The sequence below is a fragment of the Diabrotica undecimpunctata genome, chromosome 7 (assembly GCF_040954645.1).
Source record: "Diabrotica undecimpunctata isolate CICGRU chromosome 7, icDiaUnde3, whole genome shotgun sequence".
Taxonomy (NCBI): Eukaryota; Metazoa; Arthropoda; class Insecta; order Coleoptera; family Chrysomelidae; genus Diabrotica; species Diabrotica undecimpunctata.
Window position 1 is genome coordinate 9,829,905 of NC_092809.1, and position 16,252 is coordinate 9,846,156.

General features: G+C 33.5%; 1 protein-coding gene across 1 annotated transcript in view; it reads left to right on the plus strand.

Moving 5' to 3' along the window:
• Nucleotides 1–6,144: 6,144 nt before the first annotated feature.
• The window catches only part of LOC140444960 (uncharacterized), a 351,698-nt gene continuing 341,590 nt past the window's right edge, over nucleotides 6,145–16,252 (plus strand). The window contains exon 1 of the mRNA XM_072536692.1: nucleotides 6,145–6,340. The gene's annotated coding sequence lies outside the window, so the exon portion shown is untranslated. The remainder of the gene's footprint in view (nucleotides 6,341–16,252) is intronic.

Consider the following 16,252-nt stretch of genomic DNA (forward strand, 5'->3'; position numbering starts at 1 on the left):
TACTATTGCCTTTTATGTTTTTTGGTCCTGTGCCAGTAATTCTCATTGTCGCACTCCCATTTTCTCTAGATCTTCTTTGACTGCATCTTTCCACCTTTTTCTAGGCCGCCCTACAGACCTTCTTCCCTCTGGCCTTTCCCAGAACACATTGTTTATAAGGCGATTGTCGTTACTGCTTATCACATGCCCTGCCCATCTGAGTCTATTGGCCTTTATATATCTGACTAGATTTTCTTTTCCGAATAGAGACTCGTTATTGTATCTGCCCCTCCATTCGTTTGTCACGCTGTCCCTGCAAGGGCCATATATCATTCGAAGAATTTTACGTTCCCACACCAGCAATTTATTTATCTCTCTTTTTGTTAGCGTTCATGTAACGCGACTGCTGGTCGTATTATGGTCTTATATATCTGGATTTTTGTATCTCGTGAAAGAAGTTTTGACTTCATTAGATGTTACATTGCAAATAAAGATCTGTTTCCTGCCATTATTCTCGTTTCAACTTCTCGCTCTAATTTGTTGTCATTTGTGATTGTTGCTCCTAGATATTTAAATTCTTTAACCACTTCGAAGTTGTGATCATTTATAGTAATGTTTTGCCTTATTCGCAGTCGTTCTTATTTTAAGACGACCATGTGTTTTGTTTTGTCTTCATTTATTTTTAGACCGATGTTTAATGCAGCTTTTTCAAAGCTCGAGAAAATATCCTTAATTTCTAATGTTGATTGTGCTACTGCGTCTACGTCATCGGCAAAGCCGAGTATGATTTTTGCTCCCCGAGCAGTTATGTCTGGTTTGATTTTTGGATATATTTTTCGCATGACATATTCTAAGGCCAGGTTAAACAACAATGGGGACAACGGATCTCCCTGTCTCATTCCAGAATTTACACAGAAAGCATTTGATATTTTTCTGTTTATATCTGTGTTTATACGTCCATGTTTATATCAGTCAGAACATTAGAACAGAACATTAGTAACATATCAGTTTTCAAGAACTATCTTAAACAAAAATAAAACATTATTTCACTAAGAATTATTATAAAAAAATATATGAGATGGCAAAAAACATAATAAAATTAAGCATGAATATTGTTACAGTCATTACAAATTGGATTTTCATGTTCCAAACAAAGTTACTTTTTACAAATCGAACAAAAATATTTCGTTTTTTGATTCTTTTTCCATCCACAGTCACCACACCTACCAATTGCTCCCGGAGTTCTTTAAACTGGCACGACATCTTCATCCAAATGACAGATCTCCTTTAGTTGAATCCTTATTGTCTTGGATATATAGACATTTTGGCTTTGATTCTTTTGGTGGTTGTACATAAGGCTAAATGCTAAATTTGTAAAAATTTCTTTGTAGAATTGTAAATAACAAAGGAATTTATTGCTGTAAAATTTAAAAGGCTGTATAAAACAACCATATGCCATCTTCTACTACGACGTGCCACATCAGATTGTGTGCATAATATATCTACGGTATCAACACCGGTTTTCCAGTTACAAGATCAACGTCGTCCCCATGGTGCATAGTAGAATATAACACAACGTTTTTGACGTGACAACGTCTTAAATTAGGTTGTGGCTCGGAGTCATTCATGAAAAAGTGTAACGCCCGCTCACGTCTGTTACGATGAGTCACCGAACGAGAGAGAGGCCCGCCGGACCGGCGAATGCCTTGCGTCTCTCTCCCACTCAAACATGATCGGTCCGCTGCGCGCGCAGCACTAGAGAATTAGGCGCGTTGAATCGGTGCGTGCTTGTGTCTCTGTCTTTCTCGAGCGTTCTTGGCGTTGGATTACACATTACAGCAGAAACACTTCCTTTCATTTCATATTTCTCCTATCATCGTCCTATCCTCAACAAAATCACTCAAATAGAAATTAGTTAAGTTTAAGTTTACATGTACAATGTTTTAGTAAACAAAATATATTTCTATAGTTAAAATTTGTGCAATTCCTACTTTCATTCAATTCCTTGTTCCTATTGTGCAATTTAATAATATTCATATCAATAAATATTATACCGAGAAAAAGACGTTGTCACGTAAAATCTTCGGCCGTAAAACCGACTTTACAGGCAACCGATTTTTTTTTTATATATTTTTTTGGTTTATATGACACTAGTGTTTCTCTTGAACCAAACCCAAATCTACTAGAGCCAATAAGTCGTGTACCAATTGTCGGTGATAACATTTCTTTTAGATCCATAGAAATGTTGACAGGCTCGTTCCGCCACTGTCTTAGTACTAGTGTCTAGGTATTATGGACCACCTACTTGGTTTTTGCCAACGTATACTTCCATGTTTCTGATATAAAGTAACTTTGCATCAGACAGTGCAAATATTTTTATACCGTATCTATTTTGGCGCTATTTTAGCGGCAAAAATGTTGATCTTAACGAAATTAACTTCCAGATTCAACAGTTGTTGATGGAGACGAAACCGTAAATTATCCAAAAGAAATTTTAACGTCTCTGGATATACCAGGAATGCCATTACCGATATCATGATATTTACCTTAACTCTGTTAAATAAATTGAACAAAGTATTAGTCGTATAATATAACTCATCATCATTCTCAACGTATTATACCGATTATGATGTAGCCTCCCTTACAGAGTCGTTCTTCATTTCTGCCCATGATTCTCTAGTATTCGCTTTTCTGTGCCATGTTGTAGCGGCTAGTGGCAGTGACCTTGATTTTCTATCTGATCTATTCTATTTCTTTTCGATCTCTCCTTCTTATAAGTAGCATGCTTCGCTCCACTTTGAGTGGCTTTGAGTTTCGCACTCTTTCTTTATTGTCCAAGTTTCGCGGTCATATGTCACGATTGGCAGTATACACTGTCTTTAAATATGCCTGCTAACATTTTTCTGGTTTTATTGCCTGTCATCGAATGCCATAGTCTGTGGACTAGTACGCATTTCGATGCGCATCGCCCCGCCTCGAATTTTCCCATTGGCTCTTGACCTGAAAATCCCTATTTATCGGTCGAACAGCGCATATAAATATTGGCGATTTTCAGGTCAGCCAGGTCAGTCCCTCACGGGCTCTCCGAGAGCTTACTGCTCTCGGGACTCTGCTTCCTGCATTTATTTTCCATACTCTGTGGGTGAGAATTGTTTCAACTTAACTTGGTGTTTTTATTTCGACGAAGGAATTGTCATGTAAGAAATATCTTGCCTTTTTCATGGCAAGACACCGAAGATAAATATTTTCCAAGTCCATAACCTGAAAATGGACTTAACTAGAGAAGCTCTCGACAGTATATTCGAAGCCCTCTACAGAGCACCCGGGGATTTCAGAAGGTGGCTAGACCCCTAATTGTTCCCCCGAGGTGACATGCCAGCGTATTTAGACAGTTCCACTGTTATGCCATCTGTTCTAGCTACTTTACCGCTTTTTATTTTTCTAATTGTCGATTCTACTTTTTCCGGAAGAACTTCTGGTACATCTTTTTGGGTATTGATTGCTTCTTCAAGCATTTCAGGGGCTTTGTATAGTTCGCTGTAGAAATTATGAGTTGTATTATTTCATTTCTGTCTTGTGTTGTCGTTTTTTAGAACAACCATTTGCTTCTTTCCAATGATTTGTTATTTTCTTATAGTTTTTCCTGTTTTCGATAGCATTTTCTTTCAATCTTTCATTGTATTTTCCATGTCTTTCTTAATACTAATTGTATTATCTGTATTTAACATTATTTTGGTTTGGGAGACAGTTTCCTACGTTTATTTTGTTGTTGCGGGCATCCGATTTCTTTGGCATTATCAAAAATTATTTCCATTAATTGAGAGCTGCCGATTTGGTCATGTAATTTTTCATCAATTGTCCTTTGTTTGATTATTTCTAATCCCTTTCCCTCCGTTGCTGATACGCCCATGATCGTATTCGCAAATAGGTTGTTAAATTTTATTGGAAACTACCGACATATTACGGAAGAATCTACCTACTTATTTAAAGACGCCGGTTTGGTTAATCCTTAGTTAATCTCTTTCCGGTTTCGCGTCTGTTCCTTTAGATAGATTTGTTATATATCGTCGAAAGCACGTCTATACTAATTTTTCTGTAAAAACCTAATTCCGAAGATTTTATTTTCGTCACGTTCCAAGTTACTAGAACTTTACCTTCTTAGAAATAGATACTCTCCTATCGTTTTTGAGTGGGAGATATCCCACCTTTCTTGGGTAGTTTCGTAAATTTTTAGAGAAGGAAGGGAACTTCTAGTTGGGCGATCTTAGAGGAAAGACGCTCGTTACCTTACCGTCTCTGTGAATTTTCTTTCTAAGTGTGTATACACTTATATATTTGAGTTCGTTTAATCTAATATCATATTAGATTAAATATTGGTATAAAGAACCTTTTAATTTAAATAACTTCAGTGCTTGATACAAGTATAGTATATATATATACAGTGCAGTGTAGCCGTCATCGAGAATTAATGTAAGTTATCATAATCATCGTATCTTCAATTATCTGGGCAAATCTACGTTCAACCGTGTCTTCACCTGTAGTTAAGAGTGACTACTGATTTTTGCATTCAATTTAAAGAACATTCAATATTTTCTTACGAACTTTTCATCAGCTACTAAGAAATTCTAATAAATAGAAGAACCAAAATATTTTTTCGTATCTTTTTTCTTTTCTAAGGTTTCTTAATTTTCTCCTTAAACCCCAAAAAATTAAGTGGCGCCCTGTTCCTATCTTACCTTATCTTTGGTAATTTTACCCATCTATCTTTTTGTTTATTTCGGTATCTTTTCTAATACGTCTTATCCTGTCATGTCTTTACTTATTTCGTCCGTTGGACCCATTCTCGGTTCCAAAAGCTAGTTTCGAACCCACGACTAGCTCTCCATCAACCATCTGGCTGCCGTCCGCAGTGTCTCCATTGGTGACTTTTCTAGCACCATCCAAAAAAGGTTTTCGAGGTTACAATATTGTTACTATTTATGCCAGGTACTGTTGGCTCTGTAATTAATTTACTTTTTTCTAGTTTTTACTCTAGAACAATTATTGTTCTGATTAGTGTATGGTCACTGCCTGTTCACTGACATTTTTTATTGTAGCAATCTTGTTGGTTGAAGTCCTTCTTCTTCTTGACCTATACTGAGAAAAGAAGAAGTTTTTAAAGGTTATATCCTTCTAACGCCAATAAAGAACATCAGGTTAAGACTATTTATAGTTATACAGACGATAATGGTCCATGCATTTACAGTAGTAAATGTTTGTTTTTGTACCATTTTTCAATGTTTTATATGCTTGTTTGTATTTTTCAAAACGATGACCAGCTTTCAATATGGCATTATCCTCGCAGTGTAAATATGATCATATTAAAAGACTGGGATTTCTCATGTAACTAAATTGTAGCATTTCCTAATGGCGCCTTTGGTCAACGGATATAACTACAATTGAAACAACGAGGTGATTGGGTATTTAAATAAATTCCTTTTGCTGATAATTACCTCGAGTTACGCCAATCACTTGTTGTCTCTTATTTATAATTAATGATTATTTTAAATTATTAAACCAGCCATTTCAATACATCCTAATCAAGCAGAAGGAAAACGATGGATTTTATACGGAAAACGTAGAAGAATGCCCCGGGCTTGTCCAATAGAGGATTTTTGGGGTTTACTGTCTAGAAAAGTGTATAATGGAGGCTAGGAAACCCAAGATAAAGAACAATGAAGACGACGAATTTATAAAAACCTGAAAGAAATTGATCTGAATTCAGTTCATGACCTCATGAGAGACATTTGAAAACATTTGTGTCTGATAGAGCAGAATGGGCCTCTTCACATAATTCAATAGTATAGTTTAGATAAGTTCTGAGATAACACTAATAAATAGTGTTTAAATAAATTTCTTTATTAAAAAAAGTTAAATATTTTGTGCCAAAACTTTAAGGACACACGTTAGTTACTTTACGATATATTCTTTACATCAATTGATATTTTGGTACCGAAATTCTTCCCAGGGTCAATATAACAAAGAATTTGCAATTTGCGAATTTGTTAGAAAATATACTATCTCCATAATTAAAAAAGCACAAGAACACTTGTCGATAACCACCGAAGTCCCACGAACCAACCTTCGCTATTGTTACTTTCATAATACTTATACATCTTGCATTTTGCTGCTCTCACAAAAGTTGTGCACCTACCGCAAGGTATACACGGCCGATGACTGTCTGTTTTTCGATTCGCGATGTGTTTGTCGAAATCGGAGCAGTTCTAGCGACCAACAGTTTTTGGAAAATACAGTGAAACAGTGTTAGTGACACGGTGGATCATGGAGTTAACTTAATTTTGGGATTTGTCGCTTGAAAAATGTATGTATAAGATACAAATTCTTATATAAATAACCTTTTATATTTTATACTATTACAAATTAAATATCTACTAATGTAAATTAATTTTCCTCTCTAATTCTCAGGTGCTTTGCATAATTACCATATATTTCAAAATAAAGGGGAATAAACAAACATTTTACGTGAAGTAACTTGAACCAATCTTAAGAGAATTTATCGAATAAGCTTTTATATCAATTTTTCTTTTGCTGACGATGATTTGTTAGATCTTCGATAAGGTTGCATTGAATTTATTTTCTGTTTCATTATTATTTTATCATCGTTATCTTTTCAATCAAAATTAGACCAATATTTTGCTTTATTTTTAAGTCAAAGAATTTTACTGTTTTGTTGCTTAAATTAACTTACTCCAGTAAGAATGACAATTGCTTACTTATAAACATCTTTTACTTTTAGATTTTGGATTAAATGCTGCGTTTTAGCTTTGACTTTTGTTCTTGGATAGTTTTTCATCAATAAGTATTACAATTTTAATCTAGGAGCCAGGGGGTACCTTGATGTTTTTTTTTTATGTTTTTTGGTGAGCAGAATCCATTTTTTGAGGGTACCAGGCTAAAAATATGCCAGAAAAATTATTATTATCGATTTAATTGTTTAAATCAGCGTTTCTCAACCTTTAACAATGTGCGACCCAATGTTCCATAATTATTTTCACCGCGCCCCCTTTAGTACAATAATAATATATGTATGCAATAATAATGTACCTTGAGTATTTTGACGCTAAAATTACAGTATAAATTACCGAATTACGAAGAATAAGTAAATTTATTGGTATTTAGCAATACCAATACGGACCCAATGTCTCTCTTCGCGAGATATATCAAACAATATATTAAATAGCCAGATTAAAAAGCCTCACACTATTGGTGAAGAGCTTATTTTGTCAGCTGCAATTCAAATTGTAAAAACTATGATTGGAGATAATTTTGCCAAATTGGAGTCTATACCTTTATCAAATAATACTACTGCCAGTCGAATCGGTGATATATCTGAAGATGTACAGGATCAGCTACTCGGGAAGTTAAAGAACAAGCTGTTTTTGATTTTGCTTGATGAGTTAACAGATAGCAATAAAGATGCTTATTTTATTGCCTACTTTTGATTTTGTAATGTCATGTTAGTAGTAGAAGAACTACTTTCAAAAACTAATTTCAAAGTCTACAAGGGCTTGCAAAACAAAAAGTCTCCAATGTGTATATGGACAAACTGTATCGTCCACAAAGAAGCTTTGGCTTCCAAAGAAATGTCTCCTGGCCTGAATATTGTGCTAACTATGGTTGTAAAAGTAGTTAATTACATAAAAATGATACCTTTGGTAACTAGAATATTTTCTGCACTTTGTAAAGACATGGGTGCGGTATATTCCGTATCATTATTTTATTGTGGGACAAGATGGTTATCACCAACGCCTTTTTAAATTAAGAAATGAAATCGCGAATTTTCTAGAAGAACAAAATAGACTGAAAGCCAAGATATTTCTAGATGGTTGATTTTTGATGAAATTGATCTACTTCGTTGACATATTCGAGAAATAGTTATAAAATTCAGCTTCAAGGAGTCAATACACATGTATTATATACGAGTGATGCTTTTTAGTAGAAAATTGGAATTGTGGAGCAGAAATTTAAAGCAAAAAAATATTTGTAAATGTGGATAAATGTATTAAAACTTGTTGAAGAACAACACGCAAAACTTATTTTTATATAAAATATATAATAACGGAATATAAAATATATTTTTTTTCCGTTTTAAATTACAAGCAAAAGGCTCTCTACTACCGAAGAAGAAACCTTTGAGACTTCACGACAAAAGCAGAAATCAAAAAACAGTTTAATAATAAATCACTCTTTGAATTTTGGACAGGGGTAATAATGAGTTTTCTGTACTGAAAACCAGGGCGTTTCGTATACTATTAGCGTTTTCCGCGGTTGCTGCTTTAAAGATCAAATACATCACAACTAAATATATAAAAAATTAATTAAGAACGTCTATTTCTAATATTACACCCAGTTTCGATAATATTTGCCCTGCAAAACAGGCCCAAGGAAGTGACTAATATATGTTATACTTGTTCAAATTGATAAGTTTATGTGTAGTACGAATACAGTGTCCTCTTTAAATGTAGATATTATATCTGTGTTCGTGTGTATTAAATATTGTACTGAGTTTTTAGTCTAATTTATTAACTTTATTTATTATAAAAAATATTCTAACACTTAGTTTATTAAAGTCTTTATTTAATTTATATATACAATATTCTTACACTTATCACAACTACTTTAATTTATATTATTTATTTACAATATTTATTTCCGCGTTACAATTCGAAACTCGACCCGATTATATTTTCAGACTGCCTCAAATTCCGCTATTTATATCAAACAGCCGTTAGTCCTGGAATCCCTTCAAAGCAGGCGGATGTTGACCCTTGAATTGTCTCGAATGAAAGGGAACGCCAGACCGGTTTCTAGCGGGTCGGAAAAAATACTAGAACAAAAATGAGAATAAACCAAATGTCTATAGGTTTTTAATATGATTCATATTTATCGTAACAATATTTTTTATTTCGTCAGAATTTTGCTTTGTTTTGATTTTAGTAAATTGTTCAATGTTGTTGGTATTTTTTTTTAAAATGCTTACGCCCCCTTTTAGTAATAGAACGCTCCCCTAGAGGGGCGCGCCTCACAGGTTGAGAATCACTGGTTTATATGATCGTATCGACTAATCTCTATCTAAATCTAAAGCTTTTAACCAGTGCGTTCTACCAGTCCTCACATACGGAGCAGAAACCTTAACTCACAAAAACATCAGCCGAAAAATTGAGAAGGACACAACGAAAGATGGAGAGATCAATGCTTGGAATAAGCCTAAGAAATAGAATAAGAAACGAGGAAGTTCGTAGACGAACCGGAGTGGAAGACATTATCGAACATATTACAAGGCAAAAATGGAGATGGGCAGGACATGTTGCAATGTTGCAATGAAAGACGACAGTTGGACAAAAAATTGCTTGAGTGGAGACCACGGGCTGACAAGCGAAGCCGAGGAAGACCCCCAACGCGATGGACCGACGACCTCAAAAGAATCGTGACCAATTGGATAGCAGAGGCGCAGAACAGAAGCAGATGGAAAAGTCTAGAGGAGGCCTATGTTCAACAATGGACAACTCAAGGCTGATTGATGATGATCGACTAATCTATTAGAGATATTTTATTTTACTAAAATGAAAATTGTTCCTTTTGAAAAAATGAACAAAACGGCCTTTGACATTCTATGATTGTTGGATAGGCCAAAATTGACGGAATGCCCCTGAAGATGCTCTAGGAAGCGAAAGTACTTGGGCAGGATTTAATTAATAAACTGTGCTCGATATCTGTCCTTTTTATTTGATCAAAGTTCATTTATTCGAGCATTCAATCTTATATCAGTATCTTAATATATGTTGCGATATCTGGTTCCTGGTATATTCTATATTCAAAGTTGTATCGTCTTCTCCACACTCCATTGTCATTCACTGCTCTATAGATTCGCCTTAGTACTTTTCTTTCGAAACATCCTACCATGTTTTCATTACTTTTCGTTAGAGTCCAGGTCTTTGAACCATATGTTAGGACTGGTGGTATTATTGTTTTGTAGAGTTTTATTTTTGTATTTCTCGATATAATTGTGGATTTAAGGAGGAGATTGAGCCCAAAATAGCATCTGTTGGCTGTGCAAATTCTGCGGTTTATCTCTGCGATAGTATTATTTTGAGTGTTAAGGAGCACTTCCAGGTATACAAATTCGTTCACTGCTTCGATGACGTCGTTATCTATAACAAGTGGCCGTAGGATTTGTGGTTGCGTGCTTATTTGCATACACTTCGTTTTCCTGGTGTTTATTATTAAACCCATTTTTGTAGCTGATTCTTTTAATGCTACGTACGGCTCTCGTACAGCGTTTTCCGTTCTCCCAATAATATTTATATCATCAGCATAGGCAATGATTTTCACTGATTAAATATATATTGAACCAATAGTTGTGATATGTGACTTACGTATAACTTTTTCCAAAGCGAGATTGAACCTATAGAGAGAGGGTCTCCATGGCGCAGCCCGTTTTTTGTTTTAAAAAGTTCAGACAGTTTCCCTTGAATAGTCTACATACTCTACATTTAACTTTTTCAAGAGTTAGTTTTGTTATAACTTAAAAATTCAGATAATTAAAATCACAATAATCTTAGTAGACACTATTTACTCAATGTACTCAATGAAAAATGGGCAGAGAAAACAGAGCAATCTGTAGATTCTGCGAATATTTAGAAAATAGAATATCGATTTAACACATTGTCTGCAACTGCAGGATAATCATTCTCTAATGTCATAAATTCCTGCAGAAAGTGTTTTGGGGACCTAATCAGATAAAAAATGTATCTCAGAAAGAAATAGCCTTTCTGACCAGTTTACATTTTTTGGACTAAAACGTATATGTAAGGTGTACACAAAAGAATTTTCAGGTAGCAGCGTGCAAATGTTTGAATAAAAAATGACTACCTTGAAATTTGCAATCTAACTAAAATGGATAGGATGGAAAAAATAATCAATGTAGAGGCTATATAATCTCCTACAAATCACCTGCAAATACTATAAAAAAAATAGTACTTTCGTGGTACTGTTAAAGTCGCAGAAAGACGGATGACAAATTACGAATAAAAAATTGGATAATGATTTTTAAAAGACGAAGGGATGCCAAAGAAATTAAAATTTAATGGACAGTATAGATATATGCAAGAGAAATCATATGAAAATGAGAAATAGTAATATTGCTTTTCTGTTAACTATTTTTTATTATTTTCTTTCTTGATTTGGAGTTGTTTTAGTATTTAAGATACAATATTTTAAACTATTTAAGAATACGTTAAAAGCTATAAGCAACCAATGGAAATTAGAAACCAACCACAAAGCTATGTACATAAAAAATGCATTAAATCTAAATTATACAAATATATTTATTTAATGTTAATATTTATTATAGTCATGTATAAAAGAACATTATGAATAAATTATTATTAGAAATCATTACAAGGATGATCACTTAAAATACTTACCTAATGATTCAAAATTCTACATTTCTATAACTATATTGAGGGATCTCACTTGTAAATGTTGCACTGATTAGTAAATATAGATATTTCTGTTTTTCACTGATTGCTATTAAAAATTGTACATGTATTATTATACAGATAATGACATTGTTTTGTTGACAATAGGAATTAAGATTTATTACAATCCCATCTCTAGAGTATATTTATTATAATGATCTAAAACTAATTTTTTGGTTATTTTTTAGCCTTGATAGCAATACAAATAAATAAGTAAGTAAATAAGTAATATGCTTTATTGTCACTGAAAATTGTACAAATTTTATGGACAAAGCTTATAACAATAAGACAAGAAAGAAGAAAAAAAATCAGAATAAGAATCGTTTTTACTTTTAAATAAAAAAAAACAATAAAATTATTCCAAACTTAAACATAAAAAATATTACCTAATTAAGAACCTACAAATTTCGTAAAATGTACCAAACAAAAAATGAAAATTAGCAAAGCAGATTAATGAATTAAGGGCTCAAATATTCCACCTCCTTGTGCTAAACAATAACCAAATCTGTCTTATAGATTTCTCTTCATATTTTGGAGTAGAGCTGGTGTACTGCTTGCAGAGAAATGAAGTATTTTTGCCCTTAATTCGACTAGGTTTGTGGCCGTTTCAAACTGATGTCTATAAATGTTTTCTTTGAGAAAACCCCAAAAAAGAAATCGTTAGGCGCTAAGTCACAGGATCTAGCGGGCCATTTAATTGTACCACGTGTACTTATCAGTCGATCAGGAAACGTTTGATTGAGGAAGTCAATAGTTGCTCTAGAGTTGTGAGCCAAACACCCATCCTGTTGAAAATAAACCTCCTGAAAATTAACGGAAAGGCATCGAACTGCCGGAATGATCTCATTCTGTAAAAGTTGTAAATATTTGGGCCCGTTTAGGTTTCCATCGATAAAAAATGGACAGACAATATGGTCGCCTAATATCCCAGTCCAAACATTTAACTTTTGCGGATGCTGCGTTCGCACTGCAACACTGAGGTGCTTATTTTTTCGGGAATAATACCTTGCAACGGATGGATTGTGTTTTTTATGTAATGAAAATGAAGATTCGTCAGAAAATAAAATATTTTTTAAAAAGTGTACATTTTCATTCTGTTTATCTAACATAAATTCATAAAACTCCATCCGCCTAAAGTTATCTTCCGGAAACAGTTCTTGTGTTGGTTGTATCTTAAAACAGTAATTTGAGAACTCGCTGGACAGTTCGAGCGTTCACGTTAACTTCCCTAACAATTTGTACGCCATTGCAGGGTTCACTAGCTTCCACAAAAGCACAAATATCTATATCCCTGTTTTGACGCACCTCATCGACAGGTCTAACACGTGGTTCATTACCTTCATGACCCTTTTTACAACTGTTTACACATCCCGAAGTTTGAAAATGTTTAATGGTAGACGAAAATAGACCCTCACCAAGTGAGGGTCTATTTTCGAAGGCAACAATAAATAAATTCATTACTTCGCGTATCGAATGACCGTGAAAGTACCATGTTACAAGTTGCACTTTTTCTAGGACGGTATACAACGTAATAGGCATTTTATTAATTATTTATTTATTCTTTCAGAACTTCGTTTGAAATTTGTAATGTCAATTTGACAATTACGACAATTCGTACCTACTGTGAAATGAATTGTGTTGTATGGTCAATAAAACAATGTCGTGATCTGTATACTGACCACTAAATATTATTATTTAAATGATTAGGCAAATCCTCACAGATTTCCTTACATCGTTGTCGCTATTATTATTCTTATTCATTGATAATATTAAATTGTACCATCAATGCGAAGACTGTAGAATAATTTGACTTATAAACCATTTAGTTACGTTGAAATGATATTAAGCAGTACATTAAAATATGCAAAGGATAAAAATGTGATGGACACAATTTGGAATCCACGATGCTTTAAGGACACATAGAAGTTCTAATTCATAGATGCAGAGATGTATATTTTTGTTTTGTCGGCTACAAGAAGGCGTTTGGTGAAGTACAACCTAATAAGCTTATAATAATCCTGAAAGAAGCGACCTTAGTTGATAGAGATCTAAAAATCAATAATCTATAATCAAACTTCTTCTTCTTCCTTTTTATAGCAATTCATTTTGCAACATACTTGTTCATTGGCGGATAAATTCCTCCTATTAAACTATATTATTTAATATATATATATATATATATATATATATATATATATATATATATATATATATAGTTTAATAATGGGAGTAATTGAATAGGATCAAGAAATGTTGCAAGTTAATTTAAGAAAAGAAGAACAGATACAAAAGATAATCTAACCCGAGCAGGTCAGCAATCTGTCAACCAAGAAATATTAGTACGTCAGATTATTAAAAATTGATATATCTTAAAAATATCTTATTTAAGAAATTATGTATATAAGAAACTTTATATAATTTCCTTTTAGTAATTTAAAAAAAGGTGGGTTTTGCATATGTGTATGTCTTAGTAATTAGCAGTCGCGGAAACGATAAAACCGGTACAACACGCCGCCCCTTAAACGATATTTTATAAAGTTTACTTACCAGATACCATATCGTAATACTAGAAATTCTTTAGATAGTAGCTATATGTGTTAGTAGATATCACCATTAACGTATGTAGTTAAACAAGAAATCTCCTGAGAAGTGGGACATGATTAGGATTTTTTGATGGTGAAAATGCAACGTATGTAATGGTGATATGTATTTGTTTTTTGTATCGTAGAAACTGTCGGTTAATAAATACACTGATAAAAGAAATTACGTACTATATCCCAAGCTACATATTAATTATGTAATAAAATAATAACATATTTTATGCTTATTTGTATGTTTATCATTCGGAATATTTCATAGTTTCATATATTGTCTGACCATTATTTACTTAACCTTTGACGTCTTTCCAATTGGTGACTTTTCTCTCGCTGTTTTACTAATGTTAGACAGCTTTAATGTCAGATAGCTAATCAAAACAATCCATGTTTACGTGCTTGATGGATACAATATCAAAGCTGCTCTTAAAGACCATCAAGGCCATTTTACTTTTATATGTGGTGATTTTAACGCCAAAACAGGAATGAAATCTAACCCTACAGAAACACCACTGTGAAACTTTGGTTTGGATGGTAGAAATGAAGGTGGCGAAGTACTGTTAAGGTTCATGCTGCAACATGAACTATTCCAAATGAACAGTTTTTTCAAAAAGAAACCACAGAGAAGATGGACATGGCAAAGTCCTAATGGAAAAACTTGAAACGAAATAGATTTTATTATAACGGACAAAAAACACACCGTTAAAAACATCACGGTTCTAAACAGATTTGTTACCAGTAGCGATCATAGAATGGTACGAGGTAAAATAGAAATAAGCTAAAAGAAGAAGAGGTATAAGATGATTAAAAAGAAGAGCTAATCAAAACCATGGATAAAACCATCAGATGTAGATAGTTTTCAGCAATGTATTTCCGACATACTTAGTAGTCCCGAAACAGAAAATAATATAATCGATTTAAATAATAAATTAACAAATGCATTACTGGAAAGTCAAAACAAATTCTACCTAGAACTCAAAAAGAAGAGAAGATTAGCCAAAATACCAGGCAACTAATGCAGAAAAGAAAAGAAATGAGAAGCGAGGCATAAACTAAAGCCGACGAACTACAAAAATTAAATAACGAAATATTCAAATGAGTTAGACAAGACACTCGAAAATACAACCAAAAACAAATCGAATATACCATTGAGAACAATAGAAGTATGAAAGTATTGAAAGACTAAGAACGGGGACAAGGCAAATAATCTTCTTCTTCCTATGCCGTCCCCATTAACGGAGGTTGGCGACCACATTTTTAACGGCTATAGTCATGTTTGTCCGAAGGCAAATAATAAAGATTAAAAATAGAAATGGTCATCTTACAACCAACAGAGAGGAAATCCTCTCAGTTGGGTCAATGAGTTGAGTCAATCAAACAGTTGGGGAGTTCTACAAATTGCTGTGCACAATTCAACACAAAATAAATAGCAGAGAAGATCAAGTACCAGAAATATTAACAAGGATCATAACTACTACCGGAAATCACAATAAACGAAATAAAACTGGCCCTAAGGAAAGCTAAGGATAACAAATCTCCAGGCGAGGATTGTGTAAAAACCTTTTTTACATGTACCTTTTGAACAGTAATATACTCGACAAATGGCACAATGCTGAGGTAATTCTATTGTACAAAAAAGGAGATCCCCATGAATTAAAAAACTACAAACCTATAAGTCTTCATAGTCACATATATACAAACTCCTTACAAGAATAGTAACGAATCGTCATGAGAAAAAACTTGAGTTTTATCAGCCAATAGAGCAAGCGGGATTTCGTACCGGATTTGGATCAAATGATCACTTACAGAGCATTAGAACGGTAATAGAAAAGACTATTGAATACAATCGACCACTTGTTCTGGCTTTTGTAGATTTCCATAAAGCCTTTGACATGGTAGAATTTGACAAAATCCTGGAAGCACTACAAGCATGCCGTTTTGACTACCGATATACAAGGTTAATTCACAATACATACAAGAACGCAACTATGTCGGTGAAACTATATAAAAACACGGATTATATCCCAATTGGTAGGGAAGTCCGACTATACAATGCCACATGAACTTCAGTTAGTGTGTGCCAGTATGGGTCTTAAAATAAACATCTCCAAAACAAAATTCATTACAAACCATAGCGGA